We start from the raw sequence: 16,615 nt of genomic DNA on the forward strand, positions 1-16,615 counted from the left end.
AATGAGTTACTCGTTTGTTTGTTTGTTTTTTCGAAGATGTGTCCATATTTCTAGCGAAACAAGGCGTCGTTGTTTGTTTTTTGTGTACAGGGCGGGAACACGTAGCGACAGACTTCCCGCTGGGCGGGGCTGAAGCTGCGAAGTCAGGGTTCGAATCGTTGGAGAGACTGGAACACAGCTCGAAAACTTTCGGCCCTTCCGACTTGCACTGTTCCTATTTATTTGCATCGGGTGCCTTGTATTCCTTTGAATGCATATCCAGTTTGGAAACTAACAACAAAAAAAACAGAAACACGTACCTACGCATTGGAGGATACCAATGTGACTTTGAGAATGCATTCACCGAGAATTTTCATTTTTCTTTTCTAACCATCTTGTCTTCTCTTTTTTTTCTTTCTTTCGGTGTCAATCATTTTTATTTATGTATATTGTATGAAGTATTCCTGCTGTTATTTAATTTTTTAAACAAAGTTTTCAATGTCCACAGGATAGTGGAGTTCAATAATCCAGTACATGGTATTATAATTATTAATAAAATCCTTCGTAATTTTCTCGTAAATAAAAAAAAAATAGGCTATCCCCGTTCATTTTTTTTTTTTTATATTACTAATTACCGCCTAAGATGTATGTTGTTTCCTTTGGAATATTAAAACTGTTTGAAATATCTGTTTGGAAATTTATTTTAATATTAAATCCTCGAAAAAAAAAAAGTTAGGGCATTTTATTTTTTTATTGAATGCACCACTGTATATGGGGTCACCGAGTTTAAAAGGAACGCAGAGCACGGCGAGCTCCAAGCATCTCATTATAGTCGCGCAGCCAATCAGATTGCCGCATTAGCCAATAAGAACTGCAAACAACCAATCACGAAGCAAGAAGCATGAACATCGTAAGCCACGCCCTAAACGTTTGCGTTTGCTAAGCCGTCGGTTACTCTACGTACAATAGACCCTTTTCAAAAGTCAGAGTCCTCTTGTGGCAGTATAAAAAGCTCCATTATTGCCGCTCTAATGGCGGTGATAGGAGATCATGCGCGGCTAAATCAAACACCCTCAATTCCGTGCATCGAAGGTGACGTGAAAGGACCAACATCTTTTCCTTTTTCTGCTCTATGCTTTCGAAGACGTTCGATTTTTCTGGTGTGGAGAAACAGTGTAGTTCCGCCATTAGAGCGTCGGGTCTGGCTCTGCACAAGGTGGGTAGACTGACTTTCGTAAAGGGTCTATTGGCATGAAGAGAGAGGCACGCAGGAGCTCTTAAAGTGGCCTAATGAAGAACACACAAGCGTTAGCTATCCAGTATGCACAAAAAAAAACTTAACCGTTCGTTTTTTTTTTTTGTTGTTGTTTTTTTTTTTTTTTTTGTAATGGAATAAGGTGTTATTGCGATTCTGTTGGAAATTTCCTGAGCGCTCACAGCAGCAGAGTAGTGTTATCGTATGAAACCGTTTTCTTGACCATATCTTTATTTCGCAGTAAATTAATTAAGCGTTCGTATTTGCTCTAAGAAATTACGGCGGATGACCGGAGTTAAGCAGGTTGAATATATGCAGGATTCTCGCGCTGACCCGGACTTTTTATTTTATTTCATTTTACTTCGTGATATTGAAACAACGAAGACACTTTCAGGTTCGATTCATCGAGAGAGCGCTGTAGCGAATTCAGAATATTCGAGTCCACTGACTGCGAGGGCGTTACAATATCTTAATCCTCAAAAAACACCGAACTTGAAAAGAAGAAAAAAAACGTACAAGTTCAGCTCACAACGGCAAAAAATGTGCATATAAAGCCACTGAATGAGATCTGCTTCAGACAGTAAGAACTCTTTCAATGATCGTGTCGCTCAAAAGCCGTGTTGACAGTTGTTCGAAGTTTTGTGTGGAATAACTTTAAACGTGTTTTTGTCCTTCAGAAATATTTAATCATTTTTGTCCGTCAAATATATTAAATTTTGTTGCACTAGGCAACAAAATGGCGGCGTCCACAAGAAATTAGACGACTGGAGTGTCGAAGTTCTAAGCTTAGCTTTTTTTTATTGGCTTCAATTATATATATCATAAAGCCGAAACGCGAACGCGTTGCGTGTAGGGCCCCTAACTTGTAATCGGTCAAAACATTAATGCGCAAAAATGTGCTTTTCTCTATGCACGTCAAGTATGCAGTGCTGGATACGGAAATTACAGCCAGTGAATGCCCTAACGTTGATCAAGTAACAGAAACATTACCTAGCAAATGGTTACCCGTTGTAGCGAAGTATATTACGAAAATATGCTTATCTGGGCCCAGACACGTAGCCAGGGGGGGGGGGGGGGCATGGGGCCCGGGCTCCCCCCCCCCCCCCTCCCCCCGAGATCGTCAATTTTGCTGGGACCCTCCTTTCCCCCCTTCCCCTTATGCAGCGTTTTGCCATGGGCATGCCCCCCCCCCCCCCCCTCCCCGAATCAAAATCCTGGCTACGTGACTGTATGGGCCTATAAAAAGTCACGAATGTCCACGGCTCGAGCATGTATTGCTGTTAAACGTTTCTTTGAAGCGTTTTTTCACTCGTGATTGATAAATACCTTTGCAGAGGGCTAACGGGTCGCGTTTCTTCACAGCGTTAACACACTTTCTCCGGACGCAAAAAAAAAAAAAATATGAAATGTCCCTATAGCTATCTAACTTTAAAAGGATGCCATTCCGAAACATGTGCATGGCTTTCCTTCCCTAAACCAAAATACCCTCGAAAGTCAGTGAACTCCGAGATGCCTGGCTATAGTGGTTAAACTCGGAAGATCCCCGACAACGACGAAATCTCACGTGGATAGAACGCGGTACAAGCAAGCAAACATACACGCGACGACGCAAGCAGCAGCTGCAAGAAAGACAACACGGCTCGGGCAGAAAAGATAAATCGACTCCGGGCTCTTCCTCTCCGTCCGATATTCCTGCAGCCGTTTCGCGGACAAGAAGGGAGGCGGTCGCACAATGCAGGAAACCCCCCGCGGTTGCCTTTCGTCGTCTAGGAACATGCGAGCTCGGCGACCACACGGTATACGTTTGGGCGCCGAGATAGCCCGACGGATACGGCAGTCAACAAACGGCTCGGCTGCTCTTGAAACTTCCCGTGGCCTTTCCCCGTCGAAAGTCGGGCTGTGATGCTTTTCCCTTTTGTCTGTTTTTACTTCTTTCAACCGTGCTTCGATGTGGAGGCTAAAAATAAGCAGGACTGCTGGAAGGTCGCCTTGTAGTTCCTTTGTCCTCGTCGAAGACGTATCTTGAGTGTGGAATGGAGCCTTCGCACGCCTGTTGGTTAGGGAGGCAAGGTACGGCCGCCGAGACCTTGTTCCCTGGATGCTTCCTGGACGTATAATTCGACCCTGATAGAACGGAAGGCGGAACAGCGTCTGGCGGGAAAAACAGCGGGGGGAACAAAGATCCGTGTTGGGGCGGCTGTGTCTCCTACGGGAAACGAATATCAAGGTCATGAAGATAAAGCTACCTGGTTCGAGACTCCTCGTTGCTTTGTCTCTATAAGGTGAAGTGGGCGGGTGAATAGATCGCGAAACAACAACAATGTTAATAAGAATAAATCAGCATGCGCTGCCTCGAAACCGACAGACACTCCTGAGTTTCTGGAATACCAAACAGGGTCAAGTGCCAATGTTGAAATGACCGCGACATTATTTGAGCCCTGGTACGTAAACGGCTGCGCAAAGTTAGAAGGGTGGCGCGTCGCTCAGAAATTAAGTAGAAGTACACAGACGAACGTTAAAAACTACACCTATTTCTTAATGTGCAGTTGCGTACGGTCATCTTAATTACTTATTGTCGGTGATAGGTTTATAGCCGAGAAAATGCTCCGCATCCAGCGCGAGCCTTCTGCCTTTGATAGCATATCTTCCCACGTGGAGGCAAAGCCCGGTGGAAGTCGACGAGCTCGTGCTGAAGAGGGAACATCCACTGGGTTCTGAACCTGTTGCCAGGTATAGATATAGGAAACCTACGCTTAATACTTCGAGTCACAATAAATAAAGATCTATGGTCAGCTGAACTCAGAATTAAACAAACTATATAATGCTCACCAACTCTAAGGCCTCTAACGATGGTTTCGGACGCTAATAGCCGTTCAGTCCTCTGCGCCAAGCTCCAACCAGATCGGGGTCTTCGCTGAGGTTGCGCTTGAGGTTCGTAGCTGGTGCCTCCGGGATGCCACTCATAACCTCGTCTGTGAAATCTGCAATGATCGGATCCGTCTCGTCCATCCGGAGTTCGATAAACCTTTTGGAAGACACGAAGGTGACCTTCCGATACACCAGCCACGCACCCACCGCTAGAGCAGCGGTCACAAAGATGGCCACGCTCATGGCTTTTGGACCTGGGTGTTTCCTAAATTCAGCTTTCCGCAACGGTCTTTTGGACGGGTGTCTCACAATCCTGGATGTATGTTGTGTCGATGTCGTATCTTCTATGGTGGACGGCTCCGAACTGTCTTCTTCAATCTCAGACGAGTCTTCCGTCGTGCTGGGGTCTTCTTTGTTGGAACCTCTGAGGGGCATCTTCGGCAGCACTTGAAGCGATAATGCGCTTGCTCCTAGGAATTACTGCGCAAGAACAGTCCAAAGGACAGTTCGCAGTTTAACGACGCCGTCCGGGAAGAACAAATTGTTCCATCTTCCTCTTTCTCTAGCTAACGAAACACAAAGTATTGTTTGCCTAGAGCACGATAGGCACATAGAACCTGGATAAAGAAAAGTTTAAATTGGTAAATGTTCTCATATTTTTTTTTTTCGTTTTACTCAAATGCCCTAACTACACTGACAATGTAATTTACCTTTAAAAAGAAACATACTACTTACAGCAGCTTTAAATTTTAAAAAATTCTGGCATCACGACTCTTTAGCCACCAATAATAGGGGAAAGAGTCATATTATTTGTCATATCATGAACCAGAGTAAATATTGTGAGCAACGCCATATCAATCGCAAATCTGCCTCTTAGAAACTTGCGGTATTATCTGAATAGAATCTTAATGTAGCTGGTATGACACGGGTTCGGCCAGTTGGCAGAGTAATACAGCATGAGCGCAAAGGTTGTTCTAATCAATAGTCTCCCGACGTTCGTGATCAGTTGTAAACTGGGTTTATTCGTAACTTGCAAAAAAACGCCGACACGTTCTTCACGCGCCAGGATTGCGGCCAGCGACAGCTTGCCACCTCTATAACGTCATCAGGCGGAAATCGAGGGACCACTTTTTTGGGCGCGGTAAACACACCAGTCGGAGATGCGTTCCAGGCACTATAGCTTCACTGCAGCCTGTGTTCATTGCGTCGAGCCATAGCCTCCTCTATACTCACAAAGCCTGTCAGTTCGATTGCGTAGCCATAGAGTGCCCGGTCGCAGCACGGCCGGACTGGAAGCGCGCGCTCTCTTTCTCATCTTATGGCCTTTGCAAACGCCCGGGAGTCAATGGCATTTTTTCTCCGTATGTAGTTCACTTGCTTGCCGCCGGGGGCAAAACCACCTCACCCCACTTCACCCCGCTCGGAGAGTCCCTTCGAGCTGCTTTGCGCTGGTGTTCGAGCTTCGTAGGTTGTTGTTTTGGCAACTTTGGTCTGGTGTACGTCGGTGGCTATCTGGTCAAACTCATTAGTGAGTTTGGGCGCGACGCCTGTGTTATGCTGTTGACTACGAGACGAGTTGATCCTCTGTTCGTCTTATTGCAAGGCAAGGATAAAAGCGGACTTGATAATCCAAATCCTAGGTTCCTCGCACTTCTGGACAACATTGTTGCGTTTTCTTTTTTATTTAAGCTGTTAAGCACCTTCCGCGTACAAATGTGTACGAAGTTCTGCCAACTCATTGCACCCTATCTTGAAGACGCGCCAATCCTAAGTTGCCCAGTGGGAATTGACAACAGTCACTCAAAGCGCTTGGCTAGTTTAATTTGCAACAAGTTCCTCAGAATACTTCTGATTAACCATGCAAAGACGGTCACGGCCAGAAACGAAAAATCAGCTGGATATGTCTACCAGCCCTCGAGGAAGCACTTTAGGCTGTATTATGCGCTGTGCGAAAATTGTACAGACTACTACACCCTCGTCTATATAGATCAGCTGACCGATTTCATGTGCGGCCTATGAAATGATGATGCAGACTACGGCAATAGATAGGTCGGGCCTGCTTACATTTCACGAAAGTGTACGAATTATTTATCATTTAAAGATCCTCCACGTAGAAGGGGTCCGTCTCCTCCTGTTCTTGAGTTGCAAAAGAAGTCCTGGAGGTAAAGACGGGTATAGTTTTTTTTCCCCAATCGCATTCGCTGTCTTTATTTACTACTTTTCACTCCCGAATTTCTCGGAAATGTGCGTCAAATATTTACCGTTTTGGGCTCATCAGAAGCGCATTAGAGATTTTGTTGTGTTTGTCCGTTTTTTTTTTTATTGTTCCCCATCTCAGGGTTTACAAGATGTCGCACTAGATAGTGGCTCAGGGTCTAAACATAAGGATCAGGTGACAAAGGTTATAAAAATCTCGGCCGCAAGTTGCGACAGCACTGATACACTGTCTGACGCGTTCTGTGCAAACGGCAAAGGGTAGCCCAGGGGTTAACAAGGGGTGAGGTGACAGCGCCTCCCGCGAATTGCGGCGGGAGGTGGCGATTGCCCCAATCGCAAAGGCCGTAAGAAGAGAAGGAGAGCGTGCGCTTCCAGTCCGGCCGCGGTCGCAGATTCGGAGCGCGAGGATCTGGTAGCCCAGAGCATTTCTCGGGGAGTCTAAAGCCCCTTGATAGAGGCGTTTTTTTACAAGTACCGCCAACCATTGTTGTGGAAACGAGCGAGGCACGTGCCGCGAGCGGGTGCTCCGCCGCCATTCGCTTCCAAGGGCCGCTCATTTCAGTGCTGCGCCGCCATTTGCTTCCAAGGGCCACTCGAGACACGGGCCACGTGCGCTCGTGCATTTGACGCTACTTGCAAGACAAACGGAAACATATCGAGGGGCTCTAGGGGAGTCAGGTATTCAGCGCACAGCGTTTGCAGCGGCGAGGACCCGAAACATGGTTTTCAAACCCAACGAGAAAAGAAGCGGTAGCGGGAAAACGATGACGAAGTGCTTTGAGTAAGAAACACAAAATTTAGCTCTCTCGGTATTTTCTACGTTTGAAACCTGCGTATCCTGACCTGAAAGTTTTGTTCCGGCAAGTGGAATTGGGCTTTTCTCTCACCACCAAACGCCTCTGCATGTAAGGAGACATGTCTTCATCTGAGAAAGTGGCGAACGTCAGTGACCATTCATCTTTTGACATAATTCCTGAGGCCCTATGTTACGCTTTTCGGACTCCCACGGCGACTAGGGAGAAGGAGGTGACCCAACTGCGAATGAACTATCTTAGTAACACCACGCATCGCGGAAACTCACCTTCTGACGCCGTGACGACATCGCAGAAATGTATCAGCGACTCCACCAATCAACATCCAAAGACCGTTGTTGATGTCACTTCTTTCTCCGTGGTCGCCCTGGCAGTTCAAAAAGGGCGAAATAGGGCCCCAGGGCAACGTCCACCGGTAAACCCCATGGAAGACAGCCCTGCTGCCGCTCTAAACGCCTGACCTGAATTTTCTAACTTGGACCATTCCGACATGGAGCAGGACAACGATTCTGGAGGATAATGGTGCATCTCTGGAAATCGGAAACGAGTTCGTAGTGATGACTCACTCTCCGATTCTGGCACAACACGTGTGTCAAACAACGTATACAACAGTCGCACTGTCGTATATGCCCCGACGGACTCAGAGAAGAGACTAACTTCCCTTATCAGTCTCAAGGTCACATCGGCTCTCGAAAAGATAAGTCCAGAATGCATTCTTCAAGTTCGCTACAGTCAACGACCCAACCTTATTGCAGTTGACGTCCGAAACGGACATGCAGCACAAGTGCTGATGAACAATACATTACTATGCGGCATCCAAGTTCGGCCATACTCTCCGTTGTCAGACAAAAAAAGCATCGCAGTAATTCACGACGTTTACGCGGATGTCACCGATGAAGAACTGGCACAACACCTACGATCAGAAGCCAAGGTTGTCAATGTGCGACGACTTGGAAAATTTCGAGAATTCAAAGTCGTCTTCAGCTGGAGGCGGGCGTGGGGGCTTGTTCGAGCTCTTAAAGGGGCTGAAATTCTGAAACATCCCATTACAAGACTTGCAATCAAGACTGGTCAAACCATGATCGAAGTGGCGGAGCATCTGGGGGACGAGTTTGCTCAGTCTTCTACTACACAGCCTGTACACCAGCAGACATTGAATGCCCCACAGTTAACCAGTGTCCCCCAGACAGCGAGAGCACATTGGCCAGCTACACCGACTTCACTCAAGCAGAGCTTAGGCACGCACTTAATTACACCAGAAGGAAGAGCGCTCCAGGTCCTGACGGTATAATGTATCAGTCTCTCTGAACTATAGACCCAAAGTGCCACCCAGCCATTCTTGAACAACTGAACCCGTCTGTAAAGACGGAACACTCCCAAATACATGGAAAGAGTCAATAATCATCCCGATACCTAAACAAGGAAAACCGTTGGACGAAATCTTATCCTACAGGCCTGTCTCGTTAACAAGCTGCTAGCGAAAACTCCTCAAACGCATGGTTCTCCGGCGCCTCACGTGGCTTCTAGATAGAGCGAAGGACTTCCCGCCTTCGTTGGCGGGCTTTCGAGCAAGGAGGTGCACAGCCGATGCAATAGAAGACCTCGTGTTGACCCTAGAAGAAGCCAAATCCACTCGCCAAATTGTACTCTGTGTTTTTCTAGATATTAGTCGTGCGTTCGACAGCCTGACTCATTCAATCAAGATTCAGCAACTCAAGTACTTACCTAGGTGTTTGTGGCGGAATCCTCACATTCATAAAGTCGTTCCTCACTAGACGGAGCTTCACTGTCAAGATCCCTGGTGCAACTAGCACTTCACACTCAATTACCAGAGGAGTTCCCCAAGGCAGCCGTACTCAGCCCCCTACTCTTCAACGTGGTGATGGCATCGCTTCCTCACTGCCTTCCGACCAACAACGCAACCCTTCATGTCGGCACGGCAATATACGCCGACGACGTTGCTATGTAGTGCGAGGGTCTCTCCGAAAGTGCCGTAGCTATCCGAAATCGACTTCAAGTAGCCCTAGATGCTACGGCTCTGATGATTTCATAACTCGGCCTCTCACTATCAGTGGAAAAAACTGCGTCGCGACTCGCTCCTTTGCCGACCAGTAGGACGAGCACCCGAGCACGCACTGCGGCTAATGATTGCCGGAATTCCTGTTAAGAGAGTTAGTAGCCATCTCTATCTTGGGGTGGAGGTGAATGACCGCGTGACCTGGAGACCTGAGGTTTGGAGGACTTTGGGGTGATGCCGTGAGCTACTACGAGTCATACGACATCTTGGAGGCCCTTCTGGGGAGCACCATAACGTACACTCCTACAACTGTACAAAGGTATTATAGTGTCTAGGCTCTTGTACTCCCTGCCACTCCTAAGCATCGGAAGGGTCTAGATTCAGGACGTTGACACTTTTCACAGGAAGGCGCTGCGTTGCTGCTTCGGACTTCCACCATCTTCAGCAAACACCCTGACCCTTGTTGCGACAGAAGAATTGCCTCTGTCGTTAAGACCTGAGGAGAGAGCAATGCGTCACATTGCTCGCACAACAGAGTTCCCATGGTGGACAATATAATTTCCCACCCGTTGGCCCGCACAAACTCTGACCTCGGAGAGCTGGCATCCCATTTTCAGCACGAAATCAGAGCGCCAGGGGAATATTAATATCCTCCTCCCCAGATTAAAAGACAGCGCCCCTGTTGATACAGGAAACACTACCAATTTTCGAACGTAAGGCGAATGTCCCCATAGTTTCCCGATCGATCACGCTTGAACGCCTTGAGGAAGCTTACCGTGATTGGATCCACGTATACACGGACGCCTCTGTCAATGCGGTCAAGAAAACAGCAACTGTTGCTATAACTATTCCAAAAATAGATCTCGAAGTGTCTGGCAGGCTTAACTTTAAGACATCATCGACTACTGCAGAACTTGTTGCTATCTGGGCACCGCTCGAGTCCATCAAAAACATCACCCCGCCAACCAAAGCTGTGGTACTCAGACTTTAGAGGCGCAATACAACAACTTCAACGTCTCGAGAGGGCCATCCCACTTTTAAATACAATAGCATTAACAGCTGCAATGGTGGAAGACATTGGCTGGAGTCTGGCTGTGCAGTGGATCCCATCCCATGTTGGAATTCCCGGCAACGAGAGAGCAGACGAGCTTGCTGCGCGGGCGCATATCGACGGTGACCCTACATTCCTTTTAGATCGCTTTAATGAGGCCAGAGCCGTATGAATGAGGCACCCGGACTTAAGCCGGATGCCATTCGCAAAAAACATCCCCCATCAGGGCCGGTTTTCTCGAAGCGATGGTAAACCCATTTTGGTAAACCACGGTGCTATAGGAAGGAAAAAGTACCTAGGTACTGTAATAAACGGCTGGATATAGAACAACAATAATTATTTTTGATTGGGCAGTAAGTGATACTGCGATTCTACGCTGCAGTTGGACTTCCCCACTCTACTGCCCAAGAGCTTTGGAACCCCAGAGGAACGCGGGGAAGTATTTAAAGGGCCTTTTGTGGACAACCTGCCTTTGAAGTTGACCACCTGTATAACGGCCGCAACGAAAAGAAAAAGCCAAACGTATTGTAGCGTTCTGTAACATCAGAGCGATGAGAGCGCAGCTATCAAATTTGCAGGCGGGCGCGAAAATCATCGCTGTAAAAGGGCCTAAGTATTGGTCCAACCTGTTGGGTCGACATAGTTACACAATCATGTGTGTATATATTCTGCTCTTGCTTTGGCTACTGTAGCAATTAGCAACGTTACTGGATGGGAGAAGTTGACAAGCTCCGAGAAAAAAGTGACGCGCTGCCATTCACCGCCGCGTTGCGGCGCTCCCGTCCAAGCCCGCCTAGAGTGCCTTCATACACACGTGCGCTTTTGCTGGAGTGGTGACATCTCAGCCATTTTTCCGCCCAATTCTTTTTTCATGCATTTTGAAGCGCGAGCAGTCTGGTGTCACTCAGCTCGAGCGCGTAGCTTTGGCTAATGTATAGACGCCATTTTACCGCCCAAGTCACGCACCAAGTGCGCGAGAGCGTCACGCGCTGGCACATTCAGAGCAACAATGAATGTCTTCACCCTGAGACAGACGAACATGTAGGCACCCTAAGCCCGCCCGACCCGTTCGGTCTGGCTGGCCTCGGTACCCGTGGACTGGATACGCCGTGAAACATCGTTTTCATGTGGGTTCACGAAGTATATTACTAAGTAATGTTGCCAGTGCGATAATGTCCGGATTGAGACAACGTTGGTAATTAGTGACCAGGAGATAAAAAGAAAACTCCCCGCTGATGCACGCAGATGCAAGGTACATTACCCAAACACGCCAACAGGCAATCATCACAGCGCAGACATTCCACGTCGAATACTATCGTTTTCAGAGAATAACGATCTGTTTTTTACAGATTGTTACCCCCTGTAAAAAACAATGCATTTACTTTATAGTTGAGGGTACATAAGGAAGCGCAATACGCGTAGAATCGGTATACGCTGGGCGCGGGCCACAGTTCGTAGCTGCGATGACTAATAAATGAAACGCACCAGCACCACGCTCCCTGCTACCGGCAACCATCAACCACGCGACGGTCACGTTCTGTGGTCACGTTGGCCCAATCAGTGAGGAGGGTAAGGAGGAGAATGAGAAAGAGGCGAGGCGTCAAGGGAGCATGGCTTGTGGAGGCTACGCGGCTGACGTCATGCCCCCTCCTACCCTTCTAATCGCCTTGTGCTCTGCACCTTTTCCACAAGGGCGCAGCCATCTTAATTGTCGTCACTTCTGGTATGCGTCTTTTTCACGGAGAGATTGGGGTGTCCGACGTTATACTAGAGTGTACTAGTGATATTGCTCCCTCAAACACAAATAGACCAGGAAATAAGCGCCAGAACTTCGTTGCAGACCGCCCCTTTTACCTCCTATTCTTTGTTGCGCAGGGTGACGCTGCTATTCGCTTATCGATAAAGCCTCTTCATGTTTCAAAGGTAGCGCAAAATGCGTCGATGCACGAGGCACGTGCAACATGCAGCCCTTGGGAAGATAATGACGGCACTGCGCAGCACTGAGCTAGATTTCAGACGCCTTGCCGGTCATAGCCAACGCAAAAATACGACGAGTGCCATGACGATGCACTTTCGGCGCTGCCTGATTAGCCACCGTCGGAGTTGTAGCAGCCGCAGTCGAACTTAAGGCGAAAGGGAGTATAGTGACGCCCCCTTCGGGCCTTCATTTTCCAATTCCAACCCAACCCCCACCGGGTCTTCTTTTGAACTTTTGTTAACTTTATTTTACAGCAGACATATTAGTTTAACATACTTGCGTAATTTTCTGCGCCGTTTAATCAGTGGCGCTTTAAGGCCAGCCGGTACAAAACCATGAGCCTCACAATTCCCTCGCAAATTATCCATCTACAAAAAGAGGTCTGCACGCACGCTCTGATTAAATAGTGCGGTAAGGTATTGTTTGCCGACAAAACAAAGAAACGCACAGCGGAGATAGTGGGCGCCAAGATTGCCCGTATGCTTTCTTAACGCGTTTCAAAAACATTTAGTTTAAGTTACGACCATCCGAAAATAACCGTGGCGGCAGGTAAAAAAGTGTGTAACCTGTCCGGCTAAACACCTTTTTTTTTTTTTTTTGCTTGGGCTACGTTAGTCGTAGCTTCCCCTGCGGTACCTCGTATCGTGCTCTAGGCGGCTGAAAGGAGGCGAAAGAGCTCGCATTCTTCCAAGCGTCACTAATCGCTTTGTTCAGGGGAGCGCGCTTCGTTTACGAACTGGCGCAGTCGCCAGAAACCGTGAAAGCGGCTGGCAGTCAAGATTAATTAGGCGGGCTGCTCGGCCCCGCGCGGAGAGAAACAATAAAAGTCATACTGCTGTCTCAAAGTCGCCTGGCTTATGTGCAGGTTACCATCGATGAAGAAACGTAAGCGACAGAAATCTTCCAGGAAGGGTGGTAGCAGCCGTCATCTTGCCCTCTGAAGATCGTCTCAGATCAAGGCAGACACATATCTGTCTTTATACAAAGACCTGATTTGATCTTTTGTGTGTCAATATTAAATGCGCAGCATTGATAGGGCCAGCCTTGGTGATTTCACGTCAGCGGATGTGGCCTTGAAAACGTCACTCTGTCACGTGACACTATGACGTGACATGACAGTATTACATCAGCGCCACGTGACAATGTAATGTCAAGCTAAGCTATGTCGTGACATCGTAATATCACGTGGCAACCTGACGTCACGTGACGTCACGCCGTGACGGTTTTGTAGTTTATTCACAAAACACTCGCAATGTATCCTTCAAAGACCTCCTTACTGAGCCCGCAAAAGGAGGTATTTGAAGGCCTTCTTTTGCGGAAAGGAGGCGTTCAAAGGAGGCCTCATTTTAGATTGCGTCAAAGGAGGCAATCTCACAGGAGGCCATTTATATTTCCTTAGGAAATGCCAAAGACTAAGTCAAAGTTTTGCCCATCCTCGTGTAAAATAAATTCGCTCTCACGTAATGAACGCATGGATGGCGGAACAGAACAATCTATGCCTCTATACGTATCCAGTTATACAAATTGTCGTTATAAGCATAACTATACCATTAACGCGAGTATAATCTCACGTCATCAACACCATCATTATCACACAAATTTCCGCACTGATATGACAGGCGAGATATAGCTCTGGCTCGCTTCTCCCAGCGGCCGAGGGCAGACTCAAGGCTCATATACCTAATGCGTCCATTCGCCATGGCACCATCTGTAAGAAAAGATGCGCCATTCATTGTTGTAGAAATGCTCACAGCACGTGCAGCGCGCCACTTCTGGGATGATTCATGGCGTCTGAAATCTAGCTCAGTGCTGCGCTGTGCCGCCACGATCATCCTAAGGGCTGCACGTTACACATGCCTCGTGCATCGACGCACCTTGCGCAACTTTTGAAACATGAAGGGGCTTTATCTGTAAGCAGAGCCGTCCATTGGGAGAGTTTGGCCAATAGGCGAAGCAAAGGCCGCCGCCATTGCCGAATATCCCCCCTGCGCTTAGAGCGTAAACTAAATTTGTGACAACGCGTTGACCAATCAGCGAACCGCGACGTCACAATATTGGAAACGACATTTAAAACGTCAAATAGAAGCGCTCAATCTCGCAGCAGCACGACGACGACGACGACGACGTTTACAGGATGCCACACCGGGCGTCCGTGGTGCCTCAATCTAAGCCATGGGTCTCGGTACCTACGAGGCGGCAGGGGTGCTATGTTGCGCTTTTTGCACTCCCAGGAGACTTGGAAGAGGGAAGTGACGTCAACGACACAGCAAATGCAGATTGGATGTTGACAGAAGAAAACGAAATCAACACCCAATCTGCGTCTGCTGTGTCGTTGACGTCACTTCCCTCTCCCTAGTCTCCTGGGAGTGCAAAAAGCGCAACATAACCCCCCAGCTTTCTGCTTTGACTGCCTACCCCCTTGGAGCCTGACGCTTCGATTCCAGTGAGCGACAGCACCATCGTGCTCCTGGGGCTCCTTCGTGCTACCGTGCACCGATCGAACGGCAGGCTGCAGATCCCCTTGGCCCGCTGCTGACCCACCTCAACGATATGTGGACATCTTCAAATTCGACATCCTCCGTAATAGCAACAATCCATCTCGTCGTCATCCTTGCATGTATATACTCATCGCATTATCATGTTCCTTAGACGCGGCAGCACGAGCCTCCATGGTACGGGCTGTTGCCTTTCCGCGGTGCCGCCGCTCTCCAGAGCCAAATAAAGGTATTATTAATAAAACACTGCAAAGGGTGGGACGTGCGAGCGTCTTGAGACGCGGTTTGCTCGGCTCGGGTTGAGACGGTCCCGCACGGCTCGTGCGCTGGCCTTGGCAGCGCTTTCCTTTCCCCAGTCTCAGCTAAGACGGTATTTCTAGCAAGTCGGCTCTGGTTTGGACCAACGTTGGTTTGGACCGCACGTTCGTTTATTCTACCGTTGACTATGGACGTGACAAGACCCTAACATGCGCCAAGTTTTCAGTCACCAAGAGTTATTCTTACTCTAGCGACTCTAAAACGGCTTAAATTGGTCGTCACATATTTAGAGCTCACGACCACCGCTAAAGACTGTTTCGAGGCCTGTGGTTGGCCCTGAGATGATCGCCTAATCAAACCAATGTATGGCCAAACTCTCCCAATAAACTGCTATGTCTGTAAGCTGGCAGCAGCGCCACCACGGCAAAGACCAGTTAATTTTTCTGAAAACTGTGTTTTCAATTAAATTAAGCGTGGAAGAAATATTTTAAAAAAAATATTAGGAGAGGTGTTTTTATGTTAGACTGAACAATATTTCTGCAGGGTGTAATAAAAGTATCAGCTATTTTCGTTAGTATTTTCTTCTAGTCATGCAGAGCGAGATAGCGGTGCTTCCCGCTTACTGATTGTGCTGCGCTCTGTAGGCTTGAGTAACGGAACCGCTCTTGCTTGTGCGATCGTCATACCTCCCCTCCTATAGGCCACCATAGCAGTGCTGAGGAGACCTCAGAGCGAGAGCATAGAAAGTGCCTTTTATGCTCGAGTTCTAATGCAAGTAAAGCATTCTGCTGAGCCACGTACTCGGAATTGTGACTTTGTCAGCATTGCAGATGTTTGTGAGATGGAGTACAGATTTAAGTTCGTAGAACTCATCTATAGACGCTTTAAACGCGCGCCAAATTGAACCACTATGGCCGACCTTCTTTTGTTGTACCGAGAGGCCGAGGCACTGAAGCAGGTGTCAACGAGCCTCCACAAAGGCGTATGCTGGAGAGAAAGGTGCAGTAGCGCCTAAAGTGGCAACAACCTGTCCTACTGTGGCAACGCTGAAGTGAAGCGAACGGAATAAGGGGGAACAAAAACTGAACGTCGGTTATGGCGACGCCCATGCACAGCTGCTGCAAAGCGTCTATACTCAGTTTCATGAATACTGGCGCGAGTACATGGTTCGATCTATCGTCTTACTTGCGCGAGAGTCCGCGCGAGGTCAGCATTATACCTGGCCACACGCTCGGTCGATGGAACAGGGAAACGTATACCAGTCCTATTTATATTGAAATAATTTCTACCTACATAATGCGAGTAAGACATTGGATAGTCAGTGTCACGGACTAAAATTACAAACGTGGAAGCTTTTATGAAGGGTGTATCACCAATGGTTTCTTAGTTCTAACTTTACGCGATTTTCCTCAATTTATGTTCGGGCCATTTAGTACATCGAATCTGGAACATTCAACCAATATTTAATTCCCGAGAAACCATTTTACGGTTTAACATTTGAGAGTAAATAGAGATCCCTTCGGAGTGACGGAAACTTCGGTCACAATCTGCGCCTCGCTTCCGATACCGAATGTTATTTTCTTGCGGGTACTTCACGAACTGAAAGGCTCTGCTCTTGCTCGTTCAATATATATCGGCATTGCCCCCAATAACACCACAACCATGCGCTCGCTCAGGATCATATA

Source organism: Ixodes scapularis, unplaced genomic scaffold (genome assembly GCF_016920785.2).
Source record: "Ixodes scapularis isolate PalLabHiFi unplaced genomic scaffold, ASM1692078v2 PGA_scaffold5__190_contigs__length_132052651, whole genome shotgun sequence".
Classification (NCBI taxonomy): domain Eukaryota; kingdom Metazoa; phylum Arthropoda; class Arachnida; order Ixodida; family Ixodidae; genus Ixodes; species Ixodes scapularis.